The sequence below is a fragment of the Vigna umbellata genome, chromosome 7 (genome assembly GCF_029865625.1).
Source record: "Vigna umbellata cultivar VRB3 chromosome 7, Vumbellata_1.0, whole genome shotgun sequence".
Taxonomy (NCBI): Eukaryota; Viridiplantae; Streptophyta; class Magnoliopsida; order Fabales; family Fabaceae; genus Vigna; species Vigna umbellata.
The window spans coordinates 33,982,488-33,992,663 of record NC_142171.1 but is presented as its reverse complement, the minus strand read 5'-3'; positions in this window follow the sequence as shown (position 1 = coordinate 33,992,663).

The window sequence follows — 10,176 nt, the reverse complement described above, 5'->3', positions numbered from 1 at the left end:
AGATTAATATTTGAAAATACCGGTTGATATATGCTCATGAATTGAAAGTGGGCTGATGTCATTGGTATTTGATGTTTTAGTATAGATTGATGAATAAAATTGGTAGTTGAAATTTTAGTATTTAAATGAGGAATATATTATAGTGATAAACAGAGTTGGAATGGAGTAATTAATATGAGCAAACATAGTTGAGAGATATTATTTGTATTGAAGGAGAACATTGAACCAACTACAAGAGAAATATAATAAGGGGGGCAGAGGGAGCTTTTTGGTGTGCTCTATAATGCTGAGCCACTTAGCGGTTAGCACACGACATGAAACTTTTGTCTGTTTTTTTTTCTTTTTTAAGAAATTGGCCAATAGATTTGTCCTTGGGGGATTAAAGGTTCAGTTTTTGGACTAGGCACGAAGCCATACACTATAATAGAAAAAGTGCAGAAATATGAATGAAAGGGTCACCTTTAGCTGAAAAACTTTTTCATTTCTTTCTTTGCATATCATATTTTATTGTTTGCTCTATTCAAGACATCTCATGTAAACAAATATTTGCGTTGAAAACTTTTGCATAAATTAGAATTGAGAAAAATAATCTATATATATATATATATATATATATATATATATGTATTCTATTTCAATATATAAAAAGGACTAATTTTTTTCCTATCGACATTTTCGTAATATTTGTAGTTAAGGAATAGATTTCAAATTTTCCTAAAAATAAATTTTCAAATTCAAATAGTATATGTTGAAATTAAATATTTAGGGTAGAAATGCTATTAGGCCTAGGTAATTACTCTTCTTTCTTTAGATGTATGTAAAGAGTAATAAACGTTAATATGAAATTACAACTTTATAACATAGATAAATAAACTGTGGAAGTGTTCAAATTTACATCAGCGTTAAAACCGCTTCTTAAAACGAAAAGAAAGTATATTCATTATTAGTTGCAATAAGTAATTGAAAAGTAAAGCAAATTTATAATTCTAAAGTTTCAACAACATTATATGAAAACACATATATAATACGTGAATAATAACAAAAATTTTGTTAATAATTGAAATTTAATCATGAATTTGTTGATAAAGTGATTGTTAATAAGAAATTTATTTATAATTATTGAGTGCTACAAATTTGTTGATAAATATTCGTTATATATATTTATTAATAAATACATATAAATTATAATATCTATCAACAAAATATATTATTGAGTCTTTTTCTCTTCTTCCTCTTCTCTTTATTTTTTTTTCTTTATCTTTTTTCTTGTAGGATTGTCATACCCTCACCTCCTCCATATCATTGTTGCACTTCCTGTCACTCACAGCAGAGTTTTTACCTCCTCTTTTTTCTTCTCCTCCTCCATCTCCACCACCTTCACCTCTTCTTTTTCTTCTTTTCTTCTTCTTTTGTTTTTCTATTCTTCTTCTCACCTATTTCCTCTTACACAAAAAAAAGTCATCCAACTAAGCGAAAAATTTACTATCCAATTTGCCAACAAAAAAATATTATCAATAGTTATAATTATAAGCTACTGACAAAAATATTTATAGATAACACAAATTGTAATTTATCGACGAATCTTGTCAATATATTTTAATGCAACAATTGTAGTTATAAGTTACAACAAATTTTATAGTCGATAATTGTAATTATAAATTATCGACAGATCTTTCTGATGAATTTTATTGATGATTTTATTATTGACTAAAATATTCATTATCAATTAATTTATTACCATTTGTAATTATTTATTAGTAATTACAAAACTTTTATTTGTGAGAAACACTATAAAAACACTATCCAAAATGATAAATAATTAAACTTAGTCCTCAAAATTCTTTGGAAGCATGATAAATCTGATGATGTGGGTCTGGTACAACGACTTCGTGAATTTTTTAGTTATTGTGTTTTCATAAAATTCCACTGTCACGTTTTGAAGTTTTAGACTATATTTTCTTGTGGCCAGAAATATGAGATTAATCAAGGTCAAATTATTGACCATAAAAAGCCAGTTTAGACAATAAACTATTTGGTCTTTCCTGATTCGTAATAATTAGCTGCTTGTATTACGGTAATCTAATGATATTTCAAAGAAACTCAGAATAAATTGTATGAAAAAAAAAGAGGACAACTTTTCTACAGAAGGATTGAAACAGAGTTGATTAATTGTATGAAAAGAATCTGTTTAGCAAATTTAAGTAGAAAATAAAGTAATCTAAACGCATTCAATAATTAATTTAAGAAATATGTAAACAAGTTTTGAAAAAAAAAATATTTTAAATATGAGAGATAGGGTGGATTAGTTGATTGATATAGTATTATAATCAGATATGTATTGAATTTTAAAAATAATAGTGGATGAATCATTTATCATCGAAAATAAAATAAAAATGGATAGATTTACTTCTAATTGATTAAATGGATGAAGTATAAATAAATCGATTTGCTGCCCATAGTCACAAGTAGCCTAGAAGTCCAATAGTAAAATAAATGTGATTATAAGAAAAGCGAAAATGAAATGAAAGGGAGAAAGATCCTTAAAGACGTAAGCAACTAAGAATAAGGTAAACGAAAATAGTATCAGATCTTATATCAAGTAAAAATAATATGTAGCCGAAGTCAAGAATGATGATATGTTGAAGGAATAAATGATGAATATAGGTTGAATTGTTGAAAGTTGGTTTAGACTAAGAACGACTTCTCCCATTTTCTTATATAAATAACTAAGACAAAAACAAAGTCATGATAATAATCTAGAGTCTTAAGAACACAGAGGTGTCTATTTAGCAATTTTCTTAAACAACCATTACAATCACAAAACTAAGATTTTGTAGAAATAGTAGAATGGGAAGAGAAAAATTAGGTTGAAAATAATCTCGGATTGACAAAACTGGAAAATGAAGGAGAGAGTTACAATATAAATTAGAAGAAGAGAAGAGAGAAAAAGAAAAAAAAAGATAAATAATTAATAAATTAATTAGATATGTTTATATTTTATTATTTAAAAAATTTAAATTAGTTATTATTATTATGTAAAGTATGATATAAAAAAGTAGTTTTTTTTATATTCAAATGAACTTCTGCCCTTGTGTATATCCATTTGCATAAAAAATTAGAATTACATAGTTTTTATGTGAAAAATATATTTATGTGTTGATAATAGTAAATTCTTGTTATTTATTTTGTTAAAAAATTATGAACTAGCTCATAAATTATAAATGATGAGAAACATTAACATGTCAATTTATTATTCTATTTTCATAACAATTATTATTTTACTACTTTCAATCTCACTTTTTAAAAATATTAAGATAAGTTGGGACAACTTGGCTTAAGTTTTATAATTAACATATATTCCAAAGAACTCATTTGATATTTTTAAATATTATTATACTTTTTATATTAAAACATAAAATTAATTTTAACAAATATTAAACATATAACTATGATAAAATTTTGTACATTTTCAATTTTAGAAAAAAGATTTGAATTATAAGTTGTCACAACCTGCATCCTTCTCTTTTTAGTAAAAATAATGTGATATTCAATTAATTCATTATTCCTTTTTAATTATTATTTAAAATTATTTTTTTGAATATAATTTTACTGCTTTTAGGTCAAATGAAAAAAAAATAACAACTTGCCTCTGCATCTTTAAAAATTGTCATTAAAAGAATATGAAATTTGAATATTCTATTTCTAGTAAATTATTATTTTTATTAATAAATTTTAATTAAAAATTAAAATATATCGTTACTATTTAAAAAAGGTTAATACATGAACTTCAAATTTATGTATTCCTTTCGCTGTACACTTAAAAATGTTAATTAAAAATTACCTTTTTAATAAAATTTTATCCTAAATAGTATTTTTTTTAGGAAGATACTTTTTATAATAGTTGTTATTAATAACATTCTAATTAGTTCAATTTTTTTTTACATTCAATTTTATAAAATTGACTTGGATACAATATCTAAAATTATAAAAATTTATGTATTCCTTTCGCTGTACACTTAAAAATGTTAATTAAAAATTACCTTTTTAATAAAATTTTATCCTAAATAGTATTTTTTTAGGAAGATACTTTTTATAATAGTTGTTATTAATAACATTCTAATTAGTTCAATTTTTTTTTACATTCAATTTTAAAATTGACTTGGATACAATATCTAAAATTATATTTGGGAAGTAATATTTATAGGTTAGTATAACCTTTAGTGAGATTAATTTGATATATAAAAATTTAAAGATACATACATTTTTATTTTCTTTTTCTGCATAAATATAATTTTTTTATTAAATTTAAAAAAATTGTTTTTATTAAAAATAAAAATTTAATAAATTAATAAAATTGTACACAGTTCTTTGATTTTATAAAATTAAAGAAAATAAATTTTGACATGATGATATTAAGCCAAAAGTTTCAAAAGTTTTCTGGTTCTTTCTTAAAATAAATTTATAAAAGATAATTTTTGAAACAAGGGTGGGAAGACAAATATTAATTAGGATTTTTTTTTTCTATTTTTTAATTATTATTTTATTTCTCGAAAAAAATGTGATTTTTTTTTTAGAAAATTGTGAAAGTATTAACTTTTCACTTGGTGAAACTTGTACACGGTATGTCTCATAATAAATTCATCTAAAAATATTTTATTGTTTTCAATAAAACATATTGACATTGAATTTTAGGATCTGACTAGCAACTAAAACAATCATAATCTTGAAATAGTAGTCATGTTTTATGTTGAAATGAATTGTTAAATTGATTAGAAGCTAGCCTAATTAATTTATAACTATAAATCATTAATTGAGTTAATTTGAAAATTACTTGGTTGAATCTTTTGTGAAAGAGTTTTTAGTTTTGTGAGTTTTGAGCTTAATTATGATGGATGGATCGCCGCTTGCTATTCATATTTTTCTTGAATGACTTGCTCATATTTTGTGTATACTCTAATATTTTGTTTGATTCTTTTGTTTTGCAACTTAGGTAGATATGCACTATTTGATATAATGGAGACATTTCTTGTTTTTAGCTACTTGGCCAAATAAATACACCTTAATATTAATCCATTGATAACTCCTTTGAGCCTTTAACTTCTTTTTCTTAAAATCCATTGCAAAACCTTGAAAAGAAAAAGACAATAGTATCCCTTATCTTAGGATGAAAGAAGGAGCTTGTAACACCCCAAAAATTAAACATCTCACACACAAAATTATTTCATTAATAATATAAACATCGTACAATATTACAATCATCCATTTAGGAGTAACATAGTTCACACTGGAAATACATATTTTTTTTAAAACATAATTAAAACACTCCTAAATTTATTTATTTATTTTTTTTAAACTACTACTCTTCATTTTTTCTGCTGCTTCCTCCTTCACTTGTATTGGTTCGGACGTCGTTCCAGCATCTGCTCCCGTATAACATAAACGTTATACGATCATCGCAAAATAAGATTTTCCGGCACAAACAAACAAGTAAGAGTGAGCTACCATGCAAAATTCAAAGAAAAACATTACATTATTATTATACGTAATACATTCACCATAAATTCTTGTAAGATGCAATTATCATACTAGACTCTATTATCCGGATATAATGTTGATGGAAGTCTCGGGTGGTCATGCACTTGTGGTGACATCTACAACACAGTTATGGCCAAATATAATATATCACATCACCCACAAGGTTAGTCCATTAACGTCTATGAACATAGACTAGGACCTCCTACTATTCTCACCACATAACACATCCTTCTCTAATTGAGACTGGACAATTATTAGAATTTTAGGATAACCACCAACAACAGGACCCTCAACATCAACATATACACTAATACCATACCATTATAGAGTCTCTCCCCGAGACTCATACTATATTTCAAATGCATAATTTCATATCAAACATCACAATATACATTCATAGTAGAATTCCTACAAAATAATTATAAACAAAGGAAATATTACTATAAATGGTCAGAGAAGAATCAAGTATTTGACAATTATAAAAAATAATCCTAATATAAAAATTCTTGGGGAAACAAGAAGTTGAATCTGGCAGAGCCGGTTAGACAACTTCTAATCCTTCTAAAAATACAATGTAATTAAATAATAAGAACAATAACAGGTCTGGGGAAATAAGAAGTTGAATCTGGCAGAGCCGGTTAGACAACTTCTAATCCTTCCAAAAATAAAAACGAAAAAGGAAAACAATAAAAAATATGGGAAAACAAGAAGTTGAATCTAGCAGAGCTAGACAACTTCTAATCCTTCCAAAAATGTAATAAAAATAAATAAGGAAAGAAATAAAAAGTTTGGGGAAACAAGAAGTTGAATCTGGCAGAGCCGGTTAGACAACTCCTCATCCTTCCAAAAATTTAATATAAATAAATAAGGAAAGCAATAAAAAGTTTGGGGAAACAAGAAGTTGAATCTGGCAGAGCCGGTTAGGCAACTTCTAATCCATCCAAAAATACAAAAATAAACAACTAATAACATACAAATGACATAGCATAATCAACATCACATTTTACAACTATCACACTTGGATCTAAACACAGAAGCAGGTTCTCGTTCAAAATTCAAGATCATACAGAAACAAAATACTTCATATTCAAGATTTAAGATCAAACAAAAGCAAAATAGTACATATGCAAGACTCAAGATAATACAAAACAAAAACTTAAACGTAACTCCCCTGACCTTTATTCCAGACTTAATCTCCTCCTCTGAAACCGTTCTCCGAAAACTTCCAGAATTTCCCCTCTACAACTAGAATTTCCTCCAACTCTCTTCTCTCACAAATTTTTCTAGAATTTTGGTGCAAATTTTCAGCCTCCCCCCTTGGCTATTTATAGCCAAAAAAATTTTACTATTCCATTTTTACTATTCATTTTTTACTATTCATTTTTACTATTCATTTACTATTACAAAAATATTATTTTAATCACCATTTGCTAAATTCTTATCTCTGATGATTCAATTCTACGTGGAGTGTTTATCTCTTCCACAATTAAATTTTTTTTTAACTATTCACTTTTTACTATTCATTTTTTTTAAAAAAAAAACCCTCTAAAATTACTCCAATACTTTATCTTAAATTGTTAATTTTTCTTATCATAAGTTTTATTATTAATTATATTTTCTACCTTTAAAATTATTACTACAAAAAAATAATTGATATTATTTATTACAATAGATAACATTTTTTTTTGACTTTACATAGCTAATGAGTTGTGTTAGGAATGAGTGATGATTAAAGTGTATGGGTCAGTACTCACCCAAAAATAATAAAAATGGAAAAATAAAGAAAAGAGTTTCATAAAAAAAAGAGGGTGAAAGAAACAAAAGATAAGAAAATAGAGTGGGAAAAGAAATGTACAAAAAGAAGGATAATTGTTTTTGCAAAAAGAGAACAAAGAAAATAATATATTTGTTTTCCAACATATTTTCTCCTTAATTCTTTATTTCCAAATTTTTGTTAAGCCTCTATATCTTAAATTTTTCCTACTTATTGCCTTGGTCACATTACAACTTTTGAAAAGTTCTCATGATTTTTTGAATGCATGTTTTTCAAAAATATGTGAATATTAGAATTTTTCTAAGTTTTGATAGTGTTTACATACATGAGTATTTTGAGTGCAAACACAAGCCTAAACACTTAAGAGAGCATTGGTGAAAGAATATACAATTTAACTTGAGCAAAAGATTAACTCATGTGTTTAAAATAGAGTTTTTCCATCGCATGATTCATGTCAATTTGATTAGTTTCTAGTAAAGTTATTTTCTTTTGGTTTAATGTTGATATGAATATTGATTCAAAATAAAGTTTTGAAATTACTAAGTTTTGTCCAGGAGTGCAAAATGATAAGTGTAGGGGTGTGATGAATACATATCTATGCCCTCATTTAGTCTTTAATATTGGATTCTTAATTGATTTATGAGGTTAGATGAATAAATTTGTTTATTCTTTTGATTCTTATTGTGATTTATTTTTATTTATGTCTTTTGCTTCTTAATCAATTAAAACTAATGATTTTTACATTATAGCAAGTAAACATGGGGTTGAATCTACATAACATATCAATAATGTGAGTATAAAGATTTTTAATTTTAATTTAGAAACTTTCATGCGATTGAAAGAGTTTTCTCCAATAATTAAGAATGTACTTTTATTAGTGGTAAAAAGTTTAACAAGAATTAATCAAGAATGTACTTTGGTTAATTAGTTTTTTACTTGATAAAAGCGATAAAAGAATATACATGATTAAACATAGTAATATTTAATTGAGAATGTACTCTAGTTAAATTTACTATGGTTAATCTACAAAGTTCTTGCTTTTAATTGAAAATGTACTTTGATTAAAAGTAAGACGCGAACAAATTAATTAAGAATTTATATTGATTAATTTGAAAATCTAAGATAATAATTAATTGAACAGTAATCTTTAGATAACCAGTAATGAATCCTATTTCAGAAAAGCAGTGAAATCAATCTATTTTCTTTATTATTGTTTTTTATCTTTTTATAAATTTATTTCTTTCGTTATTTTGTTTTTTAATCTTTTATAACTATGTTATTTCTCCCTTGTTCACTAATGTTCTTTTATAACCTAAAAATGTTATGGAGTACACTACAAGAAAATAATTAAATAATGACTAATTTTAATGATAAAAAATAATTAGTTACTATAGTTACCCATACCAATTTATAAATTAAAAATGATTGATAATTAAAATAACTTTTAAATTGATGATTATAATGAATTGGTCATTAATATTAGTTACCGAGATTTTGGTTCACATCTAAAAACTAGTCTATAAATTGAATAAGTTATTTATATTTTATTATACAGGTATTACTACTCTTTTATAAGAAAATATTACAACAAATTTTTTTTGACAACTTTTAAAATATTTTATAAATGATTTATCATCATATATTTTTTAGTTTTTTAATATTTTTTAAATTCTGAAATTATATATAGTTAGTTATACAATACAAAAAATAAAAATAAAAACAGAAAAATAATATTAAATATAATTTATACTATTACTTATTTAAAAAAACTGTCAAACATTTATATAGAAGGTTGTTAAAGAATGGAAAAGGTTTGTAACCTATAATGATGAAATTTGTGTCCAAGTTGTAAATGAAGAAAGACTAGTCTTTTATGACAACTAAAATATTGTCTGGTGAAGCATGTTAGTCTCATAGAATGCAAGTTGTTTTTTGCTGAAGAAAATTGGGTCTATATCAGAGGTAAGGGTAATGTACACCTGGAATTTGTACATTTATAGAGTCCACCCTAACACAGTTAATATATAATTACTATTAATTTTCTCTTATAAGAGAAGTTAAGAGTAGAGGGACCAAATTCCTACATTAGCATCTTTAATTATGTTCAAAGTTGTAAGTGAAAGGAAAGATTTCTATTGGTTCCAAAATCCATTCTTAGAATGTTTCTTCTTTGGAAGACTCAACCACTGCAAGAGGCTATCTAATTGGGAGCAGAATTTTTCAAACTGCAGCCAGTAACCAAAACAAATTACAAGAGTCCATTGGGCAAAAGTGGGAACTACAGAGACTTTGGTTACTATTATTTTGATATCCAACTAATTTTTAAGCAGATTTTACATCTATTATTTTATCCTTGATTTTTTTCTTACAAATACAAAAATTAGCATTTTTAAAGACTAAACTACCGCAATTGATATATCTAGTGTAAGAAAACAATAGACTTTATAAGAATGGACAAGTTGTGAAAAAGGCTTTGGAGCATTCTTTGTTGTTACTTTGCATCAAAGTACTATATCAAGAAATTATATGGAGTGAGAAAGTAAACTATTTTCAAGCAAGAAACAAATAGTAAATTGATATGGAAAAATGGTGGCAGTTGAACAGCACAAATGGCTCAAACCAAAATGTGAGAATTGTTTGGGAAACTGACAAATTCGTTATGCTTCTATGGGAAATAAAATATTGCAAGATGAGCGCTACGTGACATGTGGCACTAATCTGCAATCCAAATGAGAAACATTGGAAAAAAGATAGGAATTTGCAACAAAGTCCAAATGGAATATTGTCGGGTATGCAAATGAAAATATCAAAATCTTGTTTTTATACATTAACAAAAATAACTTTTGTTAAATGGCAAGAAAAAATAT